This window comes from Cinclus cinclus, chromosome 16 (genome assembly GCF_963662255.1).
Source record: "Cinclus cinclus chromosome 16, bCinCin1.1, whole genome shotgun sequence".
Lineage (NCBI taxonomy): Eukaryota > Metazoa > Chordata > Aves > Passeriformes > Cinclidae > Cinclus > Cinclus cinclus.
Genome location: NC_085061.1, coordinates 15,730,859 through 15,752,907, shown reverse-complemented (window position 1 = coordinate 15,752,907; position 22,049 = coordinate 15,730,859).

Here is a 22,049-nt window from a genome sequence, read left to right as displayed (position 1 = left end):
AATGAGTCTGAGACATGAAATAGGACATGATTTGACCTGCACCATGGCAGGTGAAAGGCAATGACTGCTATTGACTCCTGAGAATCCACTCAGGATATGCAGCTTTGTAAATAAAATGGTTAAAGAAAGCAACATTCTAGCATCAACGTTATGTGCTCAGTTCTGTTACACAAAGAAAGTAAGAAAAAAAAGTAGAGTGAGAATAAACATCTCCCTGCATGCATTTGTGTGCTGGATTCATGAGGCACCTAGCCTTGGAAGCACTTTGTGGAACATTGTAGATGTGCTTTACTCATTGTGTTTTATGAACTGCATTTGGAGAGTATTATTTAGGCTCAGAGAAGTTATTTTTATTTTATTCCCTGGCATGGTGCTCAGTTTTATTCCCAATTGGTTGAATTATCTGACCTGGTACAGTTTGGAACCACAGAGCTGCTATGATTTGCATTGGCTTTCAGATCCATTTGGCTTGGTAGAAGGTGCCTAATACAAAATCAAAGCAACAGATGCTCCTTGCTGGCTTTCTCTGAAGCTCACACACCTGCAAGTACTTGCCATAAACTTGCTATAGGGGCTGCTCTTGGCCATCCTCCTGGTTTTTGTCATGTCCCTGTCCTTTGGCAATACATAAATCTTAGTGAAACAAGAAGTTGTTTCTTCTCTCCAAGCTGTATGTATGTTTTTTCCAGTCTGCTGTGTCTTAGGGCAGGCTGTGAGCTAATGATAAGATTGCTAAGGTGAATTCCCAGATCACCATGTTTTCTTCAGAGATGAAAGGCCATGTAAATATGCTTTTCTGGCTCCTTTCTCAGATATAATTTCCCTGTTCTCTTTTTCCTCTGCACTCTACTGGTAATATGGTATTGTAATTCCTCTGTTTGCCTGTACGACCTCCTGTGCTGTGTTATCGGGGTGCAATTATTAATTAATAATTAATTAATTCCAGTTTGTAGTTAAAACTTTGCTCCAATTTGTATTTATATTTCAATTTCTGTGAAATACTTCAAAATATTATAATAAAATTAGCTTCCAGAAGTGTTAGATAATGCTCCTTCCAGAAGAAAAATATCTGCTTTGGACTAAATCAGAACTTTTAGAATTTGCGATATCTTCAACCCAGCAAGGGCAGCCAAACTAACCTTACAAATAGGGAAAAGTGCTGAGAGCTCTATTTTGAGCTGGGAATTCCAAGGTTGCCAAGGTTTCTGTTCTACAACTGGAAACCTAAAAGCTGAGAACAGAAACAATTTGATGCTCAGTGTCTGCAGTCGCATGCTAGAGCTGCTCTGGGGGACCTGGTGCCATTAGGGAATTTCTGCTCATCTGTCCTGTGAAGCCCAGATGTGTCAGGAATCTTAGCACCTTACAGAATACAAGTGCCGAGCAAGTAAAATATGCCTCGGCCCACTTTGATGGCAGTAGAAGTCTTGAATTTAAACAATTTCCTTGTTGAATAGGAATATTTAATTAGGCATGTAAGGCATGTAGGCAGAAGAAAGAGGATGCTTGTTCATACATTAATTTTGAGGAGCAATACAATTCCTTGGCATTTAACCATAAATGCAAGTTTCTGCAAGATCTGCAGCACGCATCTGAAGGCAAAACTGAGGTCCATTTGAAAATTTGAATCTAGTTAATTTTTTCTATGAACTCTTTTGTAGGGGTCAAATTGTAGAAAGCACAGTTTAACCCTTCTTGGTCCATATGTGGTCAGTCATGCTAATGATGTTCCTATTATTTTGGCAAATATTCAGAATATGGGTGACATACATAGAACTGTGGCATTCCCTCACGGTAGGCCCTCCAGCACTGAAAGATCTGATGACATCTTATAAAGTGCAGTTATGTAAAGCTTTGCTGGAGGCAAGACTGTGAAGCTAAAGCTTTACTGTTTCCAGTGCAGAAAAAAGTTCTAATGTATTTGTCTGGTCTCAATTGTCATCAAAACTTGCCTAGGCTTATTAGTTACTGTTAACAGGACTCTTCAGTTCAGCAACAACTGAAGGTATTTCTTAATTAGTGGAGCAGGAATGCAAAATTATTCTTGGCATTTAAAGTTGGTTATACTCATTCATAGCTTATTGAACTAATTAGAATCCCCAGACAACCTCTTATTTTTATCTAAAAGAATAATGTTCCACATCTCATCGTCGATTTAGAATTTCTTTTAAATGGAACTACTGTGGAATCTAAATTTAGATAGGAGCTCTGAGCAGGGACAGTTTTGGCAGAGCTTACCAACTAATTGCTCATGCATCAGCCCACAACACACTTGGATGAGTAATGTATTTTTGTAATGAGAAGTACATACATCTTTGTCAATCTTCAGGTTTAATTGGAAATACACTTAACTCTCTCTAGTGCCACATGTAATACAGTTTTGGGGTCCTGTGTGATTAAAATGGAAATTGTAGATGTCAGTGACATTACACTGGTATTACCACTGTGAGTTGGAAAATAGCAGGTGTAAGCAAGGAAATGAAGAATGGTACCTACCTAAAGGTGTACTAAACTTCTGCAACTTGAATCATCCCTGTTTAGAGTTGGTAAAGTTAGTTGAAGTTGATCAGAGAAGGGCAGAAGTAGATCTTCTTTTCATTTATCTTATTGATAACTTTTAAAAGGTTTTCTGCTCCTAATGCTTCTCTTGGTAACCCAGTCAGCTGTGGTCAAGCAATTCCTGTGAGTGTAGTAAGCTTGCAAGTGCATTCATCTGCTCAAGAATTAGGACTCTAATGGTTGGCCTGCTAAATTTCGTTTAATAATTATTTTAGAGGAAGATTTTCAAATAGCAGGTTCCAGGAGGCCTGAGATTAGGTTTTATTTACTTTCACTGGCATACAGAAAAGTTGGTTTGTGTTGACCATTTAGTTTGCACTGTCTGTGTACCTCAGAGTGTGCAATATTCTTTGAAAGCTACAGTAGATTCACACTTGGAAATTGTTATAGCAGTTAATGAGTGACTAAAGAAGAGCAGAGAAGAAAATGAGCCAAACAAATGGATTGTGACAAGCAGTCTTTGTGTAAATTATGTAACTGCACAGTATTTCCTCCAAATTGTGCTCTGCAAGGTGAAGATGTAATTAATGAAGTACTATAGCAGATTAATATTTGAGTAATTTTTCTTATTAGTAATCCCTAATGCCAGCTGGGAGAATTTTATTACCTTGCCTGGGTTTGGAGATTTATTTATGGAAGCTGTGGTCACAGACTAGCAGAGGTTTTGTGGGTGGGGTTTTTTGGGGTATTTTTTTGACAGTTCAGTCCAAAGTTATTATTAGTTAGGCTTGCTGTGGAATACCAGCTTTTTTTTTTCGAGGTCATTCTAGTACTTGGAGATTGATAGTTTGAAATAACATCTACACACACACACACACACACATCTATCAGACGTTTTATTTCCAGCAGAAGCTCCTTGGAAAACCAACCTTGGAAGTGGCTACTAGCATGTAAAGGTGACCATGCTTCAACCTTGTATTGGTCTGGATGAGGAGCTCAGCCACACAGATCAATGACACAGTGCTTGGGAAGCTTTCCTCACACGTGTCTGCTTGCAGTCATGAACTGGTTCATGCAGCAGAATGTGATATTCCAAGCCAAGGGGCTGCATTTAGATACACAAAAGTATGTGACTGTATCCTTTGGCTCCTACTATTCCTTACATTCTGTTACACCCATGAAATGGAGCAGTCTGCTGCAGATTGAGTTTTGTGCTGGATCTCTTAAACATGCTACAAACCAGTGGGGTAACAATAGCAATGCTGCAGCTGAGCATGGATTGATTTTAACAGAACTTAGTGATTTATTGCACCAGGTGGAACATCAGGGTACAAGGTAGCACGCAATGATTAGATTTAAGCAACATAACTCAATGTGATGGCTGAAATGTCAAAAGGGGAAGGCATTCATTTTTCTGGTCAGCCAGTATTAATTCCCCTACCTGATGTCCAGCATAATTTTTTCGAAGAGTCAGAAGAGTGGGGGAAGTTTACAAGGAGACATATATGTAGTTTTTCTGAACAAGGAACATCACGAGCAGAATGATTTATAATAGATGGATAACAATCTAAGTTTATATCTGGCTCTTTTAGCTGTAACTAGCAGTTAGATGGAATCCTTCAAGACCAAATCATCCTTAATCCCAGTTCAGAGCTTCTGTTCTTACAGCCCATCTGTTCACATGACAAATTTGTCAAATTTCAGAAGACTGTTGCTCTGTAATTTTACCATACCCCAAAGTGCTGCTGCATAAATAAACCAAAGTGAAAACTGAAGAACTTTGGCTTGGGATTTTTTTTCCCATTATGTCTTCAGAAGTTTTTTTTTTTTAATTCTCAATTATTTCATGACAACTCTGATATATTTATTTTAGTCTCTGGTAAGGAATAGTTGCTCATTTACTAAATTTTTTTCTCACCAATTTTTTTAATTCCAAACCATTTGCATGAGATTTTGCTGACTCATGCCTCCAACCCTAAAAGGTGAGATACTTAAATCAACCCAAAAAAAAAAAAAATCAAGGAATTCCTCAGATAAGATATTATGCCCACTAAGGTAGTTAATTCGGGTCACATTGTATTTAATTTATTTGGTTTTATTGATCTTTTTTTGCCACGACAGAGGTTCTGTCACCAGGAAAAGTGCTAGCAGAATTGCAAGGATTTTTTGTGCAGCAGACCCCCGTGTGGTGGGGAGTGGGTGAGGCTGGGCTGTGCACCAGGGCTGGCTGTGCAGCACAGCATCCACGTGGGCTCTGCAGTTCCAGTTGAAGTGGGAGCAGGAGGATGCATTTCCTGCCCCCTGCACCTTGTGTGGCTCTGAGTGCTGCTGCTGGAGACAAGGTGGAACTGTCCATGTTTCTGCACCTTAACAGCAGCTCTGCCTTTTGACTCTGCAGCCCTTGGCACAGCCCCAAGGCCACCAAAGGCTGCACGTTCAAGTGAATTCATGCTGAACCCTCCTTGTTTCCAACCTACTGAAACACTTGGAGGACAATTATAGCTCTGCCTTTCAATGGCAGGGGTGGAATTGCACCTCCTGCACAGTTGTGTTCGTATCTCACGTCCTTAAATTTCAATCCAGGGTTAAAAAATGGTCCAGGTTCAGCAATTCCTCAATCACAGGAATGAACTTCATCCCAGTTTCCTGGCTGTGATTTTCTCCCACATGGGAGTTCTGGGGAAGAGCCTCTCTAGACCTTCCCACCTTTTTGAGGCACAAGAGAGTTTCCACCATGTGGAAATGTGTAAAGACTAATGAAAAACTTCTCTTAATGAGAATCTAAGAGAATAACTTGCACTGCATGGCCAAGATAAAGCTTATTAACTGATGAAACAAAATATCCCTTTAACGATTCTTTTCTTAATAATCTCTCTTGGGCAATTTCTGAGTTATTCTGGTTTTTGGTTTTTTGGTTTGTTTTTTTTTTTTTTTTTCCCTCCCTCTGGCCAAATAAGGGCTAAGAAGAGTAAGATCCCTTTAAGAAATACTGGTAACAAATGAAGTAATTTGTTTTGTGGCTGAATAAAATACTGCATTACCCTGAAACTTGTGGAGTTACCAGTATCTCAGAAGGTATTAGGAATTATCAATTTAAGCACTTTCAGTTTTTTTCCAGGAAAGGATGTTGGTGACAAAGAGAACAAGTGGGTGAGGGGAGTTGGTATGATGTAGTTGCAAAGCTCTGAAGGGTTATTTTGACAGATCTCATGAGATCCATCTGACTTTTGTTCTTTGCCGTAGTGGTTGTTGTGCCATTCTGTTAGTGTGTGCAAAGAAGGTTTTAAAGAGGAAGGAAGCCTAATCTCTGGGATAAGTCATGGTTTGGTCTCCTATTTTAAGGCCACCAGAATTTAATACTCAATTATGATGTAATTAGTAATGGGTGGTCATTTAGAATAGGATTTGCCCAGCTAGTCATTGCAGCTAATTTGTTTTACTGAGGAAAAGGTTCTCTGTGGAAAGAGAACCGGAATGCCTCTGAGGAGAGGGAATGAGGTGGTACATGGAAATGTATTCCTGAGGTGTCCATCAAGCCCACTGACACCTGCACTCATTTGTGGGGTGCTGTCTTGATCAACTGAGCTTGTGAAAATTCCCTGCACCGTTTCAAAAGCAAAGGACTAGGTCATTTGTCCGTGGCACTGAAATTGTATTCTCAGTAATGGATTAGTGTGTCAGGGTTCATCGTACAGAAATGGTTCTTGGAGTGAGCAGCTCTCACTTGGAGCATATCAAGTACCAGGCTACGTGGGGAATATCAGAACCTCAGATCAGGTTCTTCTGGGGTCACAGAAGATACGCTGTTTGAGTACAGAGTTCAGGGAAGAAATTTCATCAGGGTGTTTCTGCTGCTGCATGTAAGGGATGAACATGTGCTCTCTGGTTTTTGAAGATCTTTCCCAGACACGCCCTGCCAGCCAGCTCTAGATCTGTGGTCCCCGTTTAGCACCCGTCCCTTGAAATGCACAGTTCTACTCCAGCAATTTTTGGCTTATTTTGCACAGTGGTCTGTAATCTGAAGTGACTGCTTGCTTTGTGTGCTAGAAATACCCATGGTCTCGTGGTGTGCAGGTGTTCCAGGTGCTGTTTCCAGTGTCTCTCTCTGCTGGCTGGTGGGATCCTGGAGCAGCTGGTGGCTCCTGCCACGACCCACACCCTGTGCTCCACCTGCCCAGAGGGTTCAGGTGTCTCTGGCATTGCCAGTACCCAGCTGGGCTTTCTTCTTCCAGAACTTGATCTTTACATGTTCATGCAGCAGCATGACCTTAATTCCTGCACCACCATTGAATCTGTAGAAGATCTTGAGTCTCTTCCTCTTCTGCCCCTCTCTCCCATTCCTATTGATATCTGTTTCTATTTTCCTGCTCCCTCAAAAGAAGTTCTAATACATAATGCCCACAGGAAGGAAGCATCCAAGAGCTATTTCTTTGACAACCAGTGAAAAGTAGAAGCAGTGTGTGTTAATTGACTATTGTCTGTTGGAAAAAAAACCCCTCCAATTAACTTCTAGAAGTTCGGCTCCAAAAAAGATTTGACCTTTGTGTCTTAGGATGATTCTATGAGCTAAACCTTGTCACGAAATCTTAAAGTGGCTCAATTTCTACTATTACCATGATGAGATACAATTTCTATGGGGCAAAATGGGGTCCAGTGTTTGCCACAGGCATTTTTGTAACTCTGCAACTGAACTGTCTGTTGATAAACTTTGGCATATTAATTAATCACAGTGATTTGATGGCAAACAAATTTCACTTTATAGATTCTATAGTTATTGTTTAGGAAGCCATTCTTATTTGAGTGTTTTCTTGTTGAAGTCTTGACTGGCCACCTAGATCAATGAAAATATTTAGTGCTATTTCATTTACTGTTTAAATAAAGCACAGGTTTGAATAAAGCCACACCTGCTGCAGCTTTTAGCTGGCAAAGTGATATTGTTCAGAGATGTCATATTATGCCATTCTGTCAAGAGAGGTTCTTGAAAAGGACACAATTGCTGCGGCAGAAATGTGTTCTTACAACTAAATTCTTTTTTTGTGTAGTTCACTGGAACAGCAGCATGAAACTGAGCTCTGATAACGCAAATATCTGTCAGTATTTCATTGTTACAGCTAATAGTTGGAGCAAAGAGTTGGGTTGTTTTGTTTTTCTTTATTTTTCCCCTCTAGAAAGCATGGCTAAATAATTTTGAATGGATTTATGGCTAATTTTTCTTCTGTGGGCATTCTTATGGCAGCAATATAGTCTCAGCACAGTGTTAAAATGCCCATATTGAAAGAAGGAGAAATAAAAACACCACTTGCAAAAGCAGATTCATGTGAAAGAAGTGAAGAATAATCCTGACTTCCAGAGGGGCTGGAGCTCAAAATTTCACAACTTTTTCTTTTATTTATTTATTTTTTTTTTAAATAAACACAGACCTCTCACTGTTTTTCTTTCTCATTTCCTTATTCTTGAGCTTCCCTTTCAGGGGCTAATCTAGGCCAAAGAAGAGAGAGGTATTTAGAGAATAGGCTTCTGAATTACCCATCTTTTAAATAATTTCTTTAATTATCATGACTGTTTATATATTTTAGCTGAAAACTGCACCAAGTAATTTGGCTTTTCATCATGCTGGCTGATATTGATTGTTCATGCAGTAACTTGAAGTTTACAGCAAAGGACAGTCATTAACTTGTCAATGAGGAATAGCCCTATGTATAAATGTAGATGTATAAACTCAACACACCTTCAGCTCTGCTTTCAAATGCTCCACTGAAATAATGTCTGAAAAACTAACAAAACTGTTGGGCCATGAATAAATTCTGATGTATGGATCTTCTATCAGCCTGCTTGTGCCTTTCTGAAATGAAGCAATTATGTAAAAAAAAAAAGATATGAGGTGCAAAGATTCTTTCATTTAGAATTTTTTTTATTGATTTTGCTAAGACTTTCTGTTATCTGGAAGAAACTGAGGCTCTTCATTTGGCAGCTATGCACACATTATTAAAGAAAAAGAAACCACTTCACTAATGTGGGTGCACTTCCAGTCATCTGCCAACACTGACAAATTGAGCCAATATTATCAAAAATAGCACTTCTCTCTCTCTTTTTTTCTTTTTTTTTTTCCCCCCGATGCTCCAAAGCAATTACTGTGAAAGCTCTTTTTGGTAATGAGCATTATCCCTGTTCAGAAATGGAGAAATCAAAGTTACAGTAAAATTTAACCAAGGGCAGAAATTAAATACAAAAAATTAGAGAAAAAGCCCTGTGGCTATTGAAGATTTTTGGTTCCCTCACCAGAACAGTGCATGTTCTTAGATCATATGGTCTGGATGCCCATGAATATAATTAAATAAGTCTTTAATAAATACTGTAGCAGTGTCAGCCTCTGCTCTTACTTCACTTGATTAAAAACTATCCTGGTCTCCCACTCCAAAGAGCCTGGTGATACAAGAGATGTGTCCTCTTTGTCAGTGTTAAATTAGGCCTTGATTGGAAGATGTGCACAGCATTTCTTAGGGAAGAGTGCATGCTTTCAAGTTCCACAGAGATTACTGAAGTGTGTTTAGGTGTTGAACTGCTGGTGCCTCGATTCCTACCTTCACCTTCTGCATTAAGCACTTTGGTAGGGGTGTGGAAGTCAAAGGTTTCACTGTGAGCATCTGGGGAGATTTCTTCAGGGATTTGGATTCGTGTTTGGGTTGTTCCTCTCCATCAGGGTGATGCCAGTTTTCAGACAGAAGTTTATCCAGGTATTACTTCTGCAAAGCAGGAACAAACCAATCATTAAGAGACTGTAATTCAGTATGGGGACTGTGATGATTAAATTCAAAGCAAGAATGGGGTTTCTCCATTTCTTGAAGCTGTTGAAAGTGCTGCTTCAGCTGAGCTACCTGCAATTGTTAGGTACTGCAGTTTCAGGATTTCTTCTTATATGTAAGCATATTCCAGATTTCCACAAACAGAGAAACCTGGCATTCACCTGTGTCCCTGAATTGGAAATGGGTCCAGTGTGGGCCAGTTTCTCATGGTTTTTTCTTCACAAAGTTTCTTAGTTTCGTGCACCTGTGCTGTACCTCACAGAAGAGATGTGATACCTTATTGTGCTGTGTCACAAACACAGAATAGAAAGACAGCCTATGCTCCCAGGAGACTGGGTTCTGTGTGGAAATCAAGGGAGAATAGGTAGGGAAGGGGAGCAAACATTTGTCAGACTGAGAGGGAGTGGTGTTGGCAGTGACTGAACAGTTGTCGTCTTTCTTTGCGTATTAAGCTTAAAATGAAAAACAAAACACGTTTTGGAAAAGAAAGAGGAATTATTAATGCTGTCTGGTCTTTGTTTCTCCTTATCTCTCTGAAAATATTTTCAAAAAAATTTTTAGTAAACATAAAAACCCTTTGGAGCAGATTGCTGCAGATGGTTTTGCTTAACAAGATGCATCTGTCTGAAGATTACTAGTACTATTAAGTTGCCCTTTATTCAGCTGATCTTTTGAGATGGAAGCCCATGTGTGATAATATTGACATATGTTGATATTAATAAGTTTATCATCAATATAAATATTCAGAATTGTACCCATGCCTAGGAAAAGCAGCAGCACATTTCAGCAGCTCCCACGAGGCAGGGATGTCAGCCAAGGTACAGTGGAGTCAGACTCTGGGTCAGAGCCTGGAGCCCTGCCCCAGGAGCTGTCTGCCTGCACATCCCAGCAGGGTCCCAGCAGTGTCCCAGCAGGGCTGGAGCCAGGGAATGGTCAGAGCAAGGAATGGTCAGAGCAGAGAATGGTCAGAGCAGGGAATGGTCAGAGCAAGGAATGGTCAGAGCAGGGAATGGTCAGGGCAGGGAATGGTCAGAACAGGGAATGGTCAGAACAGGGAATGGTCAGAGCAGGGAATGGTCAGAGCAGGGAATGGTCAGGGCAGGGAATGGTCAGAACAGGGAATGGTCAGAGCAGGGAATGGTCAGTGCAGGGAATGGTCAGAGCAGAGAATGGTCAGAGCAGGGAATGGTCAGAGCAAGGAATGGTCAGAGCAGGGAATGGTCAGAACAGGGAATGGTCAGAACAGGGAATGGTCAGTGCAGGGAATGGTCAGGGCAGGGAATGGTCAGAACAGGGAATGGTCAGAGCAGGGAATGGTCAGAACAGGGAATGGTCAGAGCAGAGAATGGTCAGAGCAGGGAATGGTCAGGGCAGGGAATGGTCAGAGCAGGGAATGGTCAGAGCAGGGAATGGTCAGTGCAGGGAATGGTCAGAGCAGAGAATGGTCAGAGCAGGGAATGGTCAGAGCAAGGAATGGTCAGAGCAGGGAATGGTCAGGGCAGGGAATGGTCAGAACAGGGAATGGTCAGAGCAGGGAATGGTCAGTGCAGGGAATGGTCAGGGCAGGGAATGGTCAGAACAGGGAATGGTCAGAGCAGAGAATGGTCAGAGCAGGGAATGGTCAGGGCAGGGAATGGTCAGAACAGGGAATGGTCAGAGCAGGGAATGGTCAGTGCAGGGAATGGTCAGAGCAGAGAATGGTCAGAGCAGGGAATGGTCAGGGCAGGGAATGGTCAGAACAGGGAATGGTCAGTGCAGGGAATGGTCAGAACAGGGAATGGTCAGAACAGGGAATGGTCAGTGCAGGGAATGGTCAGTGCAGGGAATGGTCAGAGCAGAGAATGGTCAGAGCAGGGAATGGTCAGGGCAGGGAATGGTCAGAACAGGGAATGGTCAGTGCAGGGAATGGTCAGAACAGGGAATGGTCAGAGCAGGGAATGGTCAGAGCAGAGAATGGTCAGAGCAGGGAATGGTCAGAGCAAGGAATGGTCAGAGCAGGGAATGGTCAGAGCAAGGAATGGTCAGAGCAGGGAATGGTCAGAGCAGGGAATGGTCAGTGCAGGGAATGGTCAGAACAGGGAATGGTCAGAGCAGGGAATGGTCAGAGCAGAGAATGGTCAGTGCAGGGAATGGTCAGAGCAAGGAATGGTCAGAGCAGGGAATGGTCAGAGCAGGGAATGGTCAGAGCAAGGAATGGTCAGAGCAGAGAATGGTCAGAGCAGGGAATGGTCAGAGCAAGGAATGGTCAGAGCAGGGAATGGTCAGAACAGGGAATGGTCAGTGCAGGGAATGGTCAGAACAGGGAATGGTCAGAACAGGGAATGGTCAGAGCAGGGAATGGTCAGAGCAGGGAATGGTCAGTGCAGGGAATGGTCAGAACAGGGAATGGTCAGAGCAGGGAATGGTCAGAGCTGGGAGTGGTCAGAGCAGGGCAGGGTCAGGGCAGGGAATGGTCAGAGCTGGGAATGTTCAGGGCAGGGAATGGTCAGAGCTGGGAATGTTCAGGGCAGGGAATGGTCAGAGCTGGGAATGGTCAGAACAGGGAATGGTCAGTGCAGGGAGTGGTCAGGGCAGGGCAGGGTCAGAGCAGGGAATGGTCAGAGCTGGGAATGATCTGGGCAGGGAATGGTCAGGGCAGGGAATGGTCAGAGCTGGGAATGATCTGGGCAGGGAATGGTCAGAGCTGGGAATGGTCAGGACAGGGCAGGGAATGGTCAGTGCAGGGAATGGTCCGGACAGGGCAGGGAATGGTCAGTGCAGGGAGTGGTCAGGGCAGGGCAGGGTCAGAGCAGGGAATGGTCAGAGCTGGGAATGATCTGGGCAGGGAATGGTCAGGGCAGGGAATGGTCAGAGCTGGGAATGATCTGGGCAGGGAATGGTCAGAGCTGGGAATGGTCAGGACAGGGCAGGGAATGGTCAGGGCAGGGAATGGTCAGGACAGGGCAGGGAATGGTCAGTGCAGGGCCGGGTTTGATCAAGGCATGGCCTGTCCCCGCTCCCACAAGAGCTGCTGAGAATCTCCTGAGCTGCTTTGCACTGCTTGCTCTCTCTCTGTTAAAGGGGGTCTGCCTTGTGGAGGTGTTCAGGCCCTTTATTTATTTATTTTTTGCTGTGTTTTCTTGTTCTCTGCATCACTCTGAGTTTCACAATGTAGGTGATGCGTTGCAATAGAGCTGTTATTTCTGTTAATATAGCACAGGGCTTTTATAACAGCTTTTAGTGACTAAGACCCCAAAAACTTGACAGAATAAAAGAGAACTTTTTTTTTTCCTCAGTAAACTTCTTTTTAGATTTTCATATATATCTAAGAAGGTCTCTGTAACTCAAATTTAAATTACTGAGTTTTTTTTTTTTTTTTTTAGGACAGCATCATGATTTTGAACGTTGCTTTCCCATTCAAGATTGTGTTTCATATGTAGTAAAGCACAGGGTAAAAGTTCAGTGATAGCCATAAAAGGCTGAACACTATAGAAAATGTTTTATCAGGGAGGGAAATTCACGGTTAAACCAATTCACTTAAAGATATGGTGGATTTATCCCATATTGCTTGTAAAGTACTATTAAAGTAAAAAAGAAAAGCTGTAGGATTGATGCAGAAATTACTGGTTGAAGTTTTACAGTCCGTTCCTCACAAGTAGTCAGAATAGATTTGGATATTAATCATTCCAGACTTTAAAATTAAGGTTTTTGATTAATGATAAGTTTGAATCAGAGTGTTAAACTTTTGCAAATTTAGTTTCAAAGATGGATTGTTGAAGCTTGTTGAGGGCCATTGAAGATCTGTATGCCTTCTGGCATTACCCTTGGGCAGATCAAAAAGTCTCTTCAGCTTTTTGACTTATTTTAAAAGCAGAGACATAGAAAGTTAAGGGACTACTTCTATTTCTCTTAACCCTAAGTTAGTTGGGTTTCTATAATAAAAATGATACTGAAACCTTTCCAGGGAAGTTGAGCTAGTAGACAGATCCCCGAGGGGTCTGAAATACTTGCAGGTTGCTGATCTCTGGCAGTGCCTGGTGTGGAGGCAGTTGCTGTCACTGTAAGCACAAACTAAACAACCACACTCCTGTTCAGGTAGCCTTGAGAGCCAATATTTCTGATATTGCAGCAGCTCTTCACAGGGGATGACTCAGAGCCAGGTAATTCACATTTTTATTCCACTTGTGGACTGAGGGACATTATCAGATGGACAAGCCAGTTGTCTTTCAGTGAATTCAAAGTGTGCTTTAGAAGAAATGACCAGACCATGCTAACCGTGCTTGGTTAAGGAAATGTGCTTCGAGTAACAGAATCACAGCATTTGGAGGATCCTGCTGTGTGCAGGAGTGGCTAAGAAAGGCAAAAGGCTACCTGATGTTTCCTTGAGTCACCCTCCCATGAAGGAATGTTCAGAAATCTCCTGACCAGAGCTGTCTGGAGGTAAGAGAAGGTACTAGAAAGGTGCCAGCAGCAGGATTGCAGTGTCAGCTCTGTCGTGGATCACCGTGGGCCTTGGCCAGTGAGGTGTCCTCCATCTCAGCCCACCCCTCTGCAAAGAGCTACTCATTCTCCATCACAAACTTCTAGGAGACCATCACACTAAACAAAGAAAAGATAAATATTTAGTTCTAATTTTCCTTCTCACTTTGAGCTCATGTAAGAGGGAGTATATTGTTTGTTTCATGATGGATGTATCTGGAATTGTAGATTATTGGGTTATATTAAAAAAAGATTAATTTTTTCAACACTACTCTCAGCTTTGCAAAATGGTTCTTTAAGTGGATATTTTTAAACCAATGGAAGAAAAGGTTTATATTTAATATGTTTGATATATTTATTTTATTTTATTTAAGTATACACCTCCACAAAGGTGTGGCTTTGCTGGCTGCAGTGAAGCACTCAGAGCTCATCAACTAAATACTGTTTTGTAGCAAAGCCATTCTCTCCCACAAGAGTGGAGCAGTACCTTTAGAGTCTGTGAAGAGAGGGTATGATGGTGAGAAGTTGCAGAAATTTGTGGTGCTCAGCATTGATAGTAAAATGGAGATATTTCTAGGCTAAAGATCCTTAACTCATGGAGGCTTAAGGGGAAATCCTTATTGCAATCCATATTGCCACCAGAATTTTCCAGATTAGGGTGGTTTTTAAATTTTGAAACAAGAAAACGAATAAAACTCCACCAAACAGTTCAAAGTAAATTATTCCCATTTAAAACTGCTACTGCTATCTTCAGATCCTGGCTGATTCTTAATGCAAGGAATGTGTAGCATTTCGAAAAGGGTGAGTGCCTTTGCAGATGATATCAGTGTAGATGGTTTTTTGAGGTGCTGCATACCCTCTATATCCTAGGGTAGATTTCAGCAGGCATAGGTCTTTTTTATAGTTTATGAATGTTGGTATTCTTTATATGCAGGAAACAAGTAGCTGAGGGACAATCTTTGTCCACTCTACAATTGGTTCTTATCATCTGTTTTCATCCTGAACCTTGCAACATCAATCAAATGAAAAATAAAAATTGCTTTTCCCCCGAGCTGTTACAAGATGGACGTACAGACACAGATCTGAGCACAACTGGCATGGAAATCTTCAGGGGGAAGCATCACAGGTCAGAGGATTGGCAATGCCAGGAGCAGCCTCAGGTAATAAATGAGGAAAAACTGCATTTAAAAAAGGAAAAATTTCCATAATGAGAGCAAATAATGACAGAATTGTGGAAGCCTTTTCCGTGGTGATGTGAAAATCTGTGTGTGACTATGTGAGAGCTGCTTAGAAAGGGAAATGCTGAGACAGTGACTGCAAGAGGGGCCTGAGCTGTTGTGTTATGCTGAGCTGGCTCACTGATTAGCAATTAGATAGAAAATGGAAATATTATTATATATTAGAAATATCAGATATTTCCATTGATCTGAGGAAAGGAACCCTCAGGTTTGCTGCACTAGCAGCCTGCGTGGTTGGGTACCTGGATTTTGCTGCTTGGCCAGCAATAGGTGTTGGTGTGCCAAAGGATTGGTGAGACAGGTCAGTGCAGCAGAAACACAGCAGTGATTGCATTTCAGGGTTCCCAAAACATACTTTTGTGTTTTGTTGCTGCCCAGAAACATCCAAGATCAAATTATTTAGGTGATTAAGTGGAGCAAAAAATGCTGAAGTTGGCATGGAGCCAGGCTGTTCACAAGCAAGAGGGAATTAAGGCATTTTTATAGTTGGCATGGGACACCTGGTAATGCTACCAGATTTTTACTTTTAATTCATTTGCAAACTCCTTGTTGTAATGGGTCCTCTTTGTAATGGTCACTGCAAAACCCCAAAGCAGAGCTGAGGACAGCTGATGATTTTTTCACTCCTTCTGCCTAGTGAGTATTTATTAGTTTTTATATGAGAAATGTGTTTGGCATGAAGAAGGTATGGAAGAAGACCTTAGACTGGACTTGTAACTGGTACTGTATAGAAAATGTGTAACTGAAGAAACCTCTGTGATACTGCTTGGGTACTGAAGCATGCTATAGTTTGAAATGCATGCTAAAATATTTTTCCCTGCTTCTACTAAGCAAATATTTGTGGTGTATCCAGCGCTGATGTGAATACACCATGTGGAAATAGCATATTTTTAGGAGCACATTTTCTGATTTCTCCTGACTCTTACATTATTTTTTAAGACAAAGGAAGCAGAGAAGTCCTACTGAAAATGTGTTTGTGCCTGAACCAAGCAAGAATAAATCAGGTTCATGTAGCTATACAATTCAGTATTAAGTATACTCACTGGGAAGCTTTACCTCAACTTTGCTGGAGCATGTTCCATAAAGTGCATTGCTCGAATGGTTGTCAGCTTTTTCATGGCAACCTGATGTCAGTCATTATCAACTCCATTGCCAAAAATGGGCTTTAATTTTAATATCACTCTGATGAAGGCGGGAAAAATATTAACGTATCATAGTAATTAATGCTTGGCATCATTTATCTGTAGACAAGAGCTGAAATGTTTATCTGTGGGAATAGTTTTGATCTACACTTTTCTAGTGTCATCACTTATCACTTGTCCTTTGCTGGCAGATTCCTGTCGTTTCATCTGGGGCTTGTCAAAGGTGGGAGTTTTGGTCCAAGAGTTTGAGTGTGAAGCAGATGACACAGTTTGCACAGGTGAATTTTAAAACTCACATTTGTTGGAGGAATTACCTTAAATAGGGATCATTTGGCTTATCCTCATGAGATTTTTCTTATTATGAAATCTGTAAAAGAAAACCTGGTGTAGTCATATAGTTTCCAGCATCCAATGTTATATTTGTCATTTCAGAGCTGAAAGCTTCTGAAAGGATTCTCTGAAAAGCTTGGCTTCAGATTTCACATTATTTGATGTTTCATATCTGAAAATTTAGGCTTTTTTTGCTTTAGCAATTACAGGCACTCTGCTGTCATCTTGGATATAGTTGTTTGTACCTGATATAGGAACAAGATTTCAGTACCTGTAAGATTATTTCAGGAGTTACTTCATATTTACTTCAGAGTAACTGAGAAGGAGTTTGGTTTGTGAACCTTAAAATTAGGGGAAGAAAAAGGACCAAGGGTCCAATCAGAAACTGCAGATTCTATTCAGAAGCATATTCACAACTTATTTATATGCAGTAATTATCATCACAACATTTTAACTAATCACAACTTTAAGAAATTTGTTTGTACAGTAATGTTATAATTAAGGAAGCTTTTTTTCATGTAAACCTAAAATTAAATTGTGTATTACACAAGAGCAGACAGGTCACTGTTCTTTGGAGACACCGAAATCTCTAATTTGTAGTGAATTCAAAAGGCTTGTGATCATGCACTGAGTCTGTAGAGGGGTAGATAAATTCCAGTTCCAACTCCTGCAGTGTCCATATTTACGTGCCTCTAGAGAATGGGATATTTCTGAATACTGTTTCAAATGTATATGCAAATTGAAATGAAATTGAATCAACTTTTAGAATCTGAAGTTCTTAAATTGAATGGTTAGAAAAACACATGTATTCATCTGGATCTTGTAAATAGCTTGTAAAATTCAGGTTATTGAATAATCTTATATAATCTTTGACATTTGGTGATAAAGAGGTTGTAGCAATTCTTAAGAATTTCAAGGATACATCTGAATTTGCATTTATTCTGAGTCTTTTCAGCTCATGACCCCTTTCTGTGAAGCCACTTCACCTCAAAAGACACCTTTTCAAGGTGACCAGTGCAAACCTAGCAGCAGAGTATTTTGATCAGCTGATCTTTCCTATTTCCTTTTATTCCCCCCTCTTTTTCTTCACACTATTTCTCTTGTGTTTTTTGTGGCCAATACTTATCTTGTCATTTGCAGCACAACCACTTTTGGTTTTCTTGACATTTTTGTTTGACTTTGTACTCTCCTGTGCCTGTAAATTGATATATTATAAATAAATCAGGTTATAATGTGAGTATGAATAAGATTTAAGTTGAATATAGAGCCAGTGTCATTGCAAATGATAAATGGAACAACCTGTAATCATACTCTGAATATGGATTCTTAAAGCATTGGTAAATGCTAATAAATGAACCAAAGACAATTTCTGTTATATACCTTTGTTATTTATATATACACCCATATTACTAAAATATTTATAGAATGAAACAGGAAAATGTATTTGCCCCTCATCTTTCAACAGAGGAAACTATCAGTAAAAGAAAACACAAGAAATTAAGAAAGTGCATAGAAATGAAGTAGTTTGGAGAAATTTTGTCCCTGTTAGATAATTCATCAGGCAGGCTGAATAGAGTTTTGTCCCAAGTTTGAATCATTCAAAATTTGCCTGTTCAGTGGGAGGGAATCTCTCAGTGTGTGTCATGATCTGGTCATGCTCACACAGAAGAGAATCGGAGCAGAGCGAAGGATAAAAGGTGTGTGTGTGCCCTGGGGGCTGTGCCAGGTGTGCACCAGGTGTGTGCCAGGTGTGTGCCCTGGGGGCTGTGCCAGGTGTGTGCCCTGGGGGTTCTGCCAGGTGTGTGCCAGGTGTGTGCCCTGGGGGCTGTGCCAGGAGTGTGCCCTGGGGGCTGTGCCCTGGGGGCTGTGCCAGGTGTGCACCAGGTGTGTGCCAGGTGTGTGCCCTGGGGGCTGTGCCAGGTGTGTGCCAGGTGTGTGCCAGGTGTGTGCCCTGGGGGCTGTGCCAGGTGTGTGCCCTGGGGGTTCTGCCAGGTGTGTGCCCTGGGGGCTGTGCCAGGAGTGTGCCCTGGGGGCTGTGCCAGGTGTGCACCAGGTGTGTGCCAGGTGTGTGCCCTGGGGGCTGTGCCAGGTGTGCACCAGGTGTGTGCCAGGTGTGTGCCCTGGGGGCTGTGCCAGGAGTGTGCCCTGGGGGCTGTGCCCTGGGGGCTGTGCCAGGTGTGCACCAGGTGTGTGCCAGGTGTGTGCCCTGGGGGCTGTGCCAGGTGTGTGCCAGGTGTGTGCCAGGTGTGTGCCAGGCAGGCACGCTGCTGCAGCACCGCTCACCCCTGCCCTGGGCTGGGACTTCAGGGAACTTCTTCCCAATCCAGCTTTGTTCCTGCCCCAGGAGCAGCTTTAAGTGAGGTTTCCATTCTGGTGTAGAGAAGCCTGCTGCTCGTCCTTGTGGCTGAGCTGTGTGATTGGCACTGAGGCACTGCCCTGGGGACACTCCTGCGATTGAAAGGGGTGAGGTGCTTCAGAGCTCAGCTCCTGCTGCTCACCAAAGCTGCCTCGCATCATTGCAAACCTCCTGGGGTGCCAGAAGGAATGAAATAAGCTGGAGGCAGGAAGGTGGCTTGGCATTGTGTAAGGGCAGCTGGCCGAGGGGGATGTTGTACTGAGTGGATGGGAAAAGGATGATGGCTCTCTGCGAAGTGCTGTGACTGCCCCATGGCCAATACTGGGAAACTGTTTCAGTAGTTTGAAGACCACGTGTTGCTTCTTAAGTCTTTGGAATTGGTTATGTGATGCAGCCAACGGGCAGCTCGGTGTCTTTGTCATGGCAAGGCCCATGAGAAGGGAATTGTGTCTTACCAAACCTAAATCAAAGTTGTAGAAAGAATTAGTCTGGAAGGTAGGACATGTAATGTGGGACTTGGCTTTTTCTAATTGGCAGAAACAGATCTTTTATCATTCCATGATTCCTTTCAGGAATCTGTTGATATAAAAGAAGTGCAAAAATAAAAAGTCATTCTGGAATATGGGTACCTTGGGTTAAATGGAATGGTTTTCTCCTGAAACAAAGGACAGACAACTGACAAAACAAGTTGATGTCTAGAACAGAAATGTAGTTTCCTAATTTTCTTTGAGGCATTTCACTCATTTACTCTGTCAGTTGAGGGGAAAGATGAAGAAGGTGCACACAATATGTGCTACGTGTTCATATCCTGGAATCCAGTGTCGTAGCCAAGTGGGCAAGTCAAGCTGCTAAAAGCCACACCCCCACTCTTTAAACAGAAATTCAATGCTGAATAAAGTGTCTGTGAGGCTGGGGAGATTGAGTATCACCAGCTGAACCAAGTATGTATTATCTAAGCAGGTTGTCTGTGATAAGACACCACAGAGCTGACACAGCAAGCTCTGGTTTTCTGTCATTCACTGAGCTAAAACAAAATGACCTAAACTTTTTCTAGTGGTTCTTGTAGGTTACTGCTTCTCAATAGACCATTGTGGAGCTATTTGATTTCTAGCAATTTTTTCCCTCATGGGATGTAGATAGAAACTGAAATTCTAATAACATGGACCATGTTATCACCACGGTAATGAAATGTCTTGTCTCAAGTTGTGAGTTTTTGTTTATCATTAAGAATTTAATTCTTTTACAGGGAACAGCAGGTGAATTTGCTTGCATAGCTAAAGAGAAAATGAGGGCTGCTTTTTACATAATCCACTACAGATGTTATCTGGAGTTGGCTTCAGAATACATTAATATCTCTTTTGTAAGCAGTCTTATAATTGGCAGTATGTTTCAAGTGCCTTGGATTTTTAACTTGGGCAGGAGAGGAAAAGCAATAGCAACATTTGCAGAAGTTGTTTTGTAAATTCAGTCTGCGGTTAAAGTTTGCATGCCTGTAACTTTCAGGAAAAATAAATTAGAAAATGCAGTCCGTCATTTTTCTGTGAAGGCTTACGTGAGGCAGTTCAGGAAAATCACTGCACTGAATGCAGCAAGGCTTGAGGTCTAGAGAAATGGGTAGAGGGAGTAAGAGATGGCTTTGGTCCTTCAGGGAAATCCTGTTTTCTGCCAGGCCCTTTTGAAAAATGGGATGCATGCAGGAGCTGATGGGTGGCTTTGGGTGTGATGAGTTGCCTTCAATATGGACACAGTTGGTTACAAATGGGAGAGGGTGATAAAGCCATAATGAGTCCCAGATGAACGAGACAGGGGACCCCTGTGATTCCCCCAGACACCCTGTACTGCACACTGTGGAAACCCACCTCGTAATTCATGCTAAAATCAGTGCCTCATCTAGAGAGATGCTCAGTACTGAGTGAAAAACTTCAGTGATTGTGGAAGTGCTTTAACAGGTAAACACAGCAGAAGAAGGAGCAGAGCAGGTAGAAGAAGGTATAACTGACCTAAAATGAACTATTGAGTTTAGGAATCAAAAAAAATTCTGAACAGGAAAACTGCAGGGGGAAAAAAATGCCCCAACAAAAAGAAAACCAAAACCTGTAGTCATGAACATGATTTTTTTTAACCCCTGTGTTTACTATCAGTATCCTGTGTGTCTGAATTTGATGCATTAAGTCCTAAGATATGAAATTCTGAGACAGTAATTGTTCATAGTGGGGTATGGCCAACAGAATTAAGCTCTGCTCCTGGGAAAATCTTCAATTTATAGAAGGAACTAATATAAATGGTGTTAGAAGGAAGTAGTGATCATCTTTGTGAGAGATAATCTTTCAAAAAATACCCATGAAATTATAAAATTAATCATTAACTCTCCAATGATAGTTGAAAATAGCATCACATTCATCGGACAGATTATGAAGAGCTGCAAAAAGGGGATTTAATATATATTATACATTTTCTAGCAGGTTAAAGGCTGCATGAAAACCTTCTAATTATTAGAAATAATCTAGGCAAGCAACACCTCCTCCTCCCCATTTGTAGCACTGCTCAAGTGCCTACACAGTCCTATTCTTTTCTAGCCATTATGGACGTATTAAGTAAAGGTACACTTCAGAAATAGGAAGCTATATTTAAGGAATCGTGTCTCATTTCCCAGCTCTCTGTAGGTTTTCAAAGACAGCATTGCTTATATTTAGTAGCAGTTTTACTGAGAGACAAGAAATACTTCTTTGAAAATGTTTTTCAAAATAATTTTCGATCTTCAATCTTACATGCTAAGAATCCATAGCAGTGCCCTTGCACAGGAGTAAATGATGGCTGGAAGGGGCCAATGGCTGAGGCAGGTCAGGGAGTGAATTTGTTATGAAGTTTGCTTCTGTATTTCAAGTGAAGATGACCTGATTGAAGTGATTGCACCAATTCTTTTGCTGGTAGGAATTTGTCCTGTTGTACCAAGCATTAAGAGGCTGCTGGTGTCTGTGTACAGGCTGGAAGTTTTTCTCTAGGGACACCCTCTAGGGAGGCAGCCCAAATATTATAAAAGCTGCCTGTGTCTCTCCCACAGCAAGATCTGCAGGCAGAAAGCAGGAGGTGATGGTCTAATTACTTGCCTCTGAGTCGAATCCTGTGTGACACCAGCGTGAACTACCATGAGGGTCCACCTGGCTGCCATGGCCAAAGCCTGGCTGATGGCAGCACACACCTTTGAGTGCCGCCCCAGAACAGG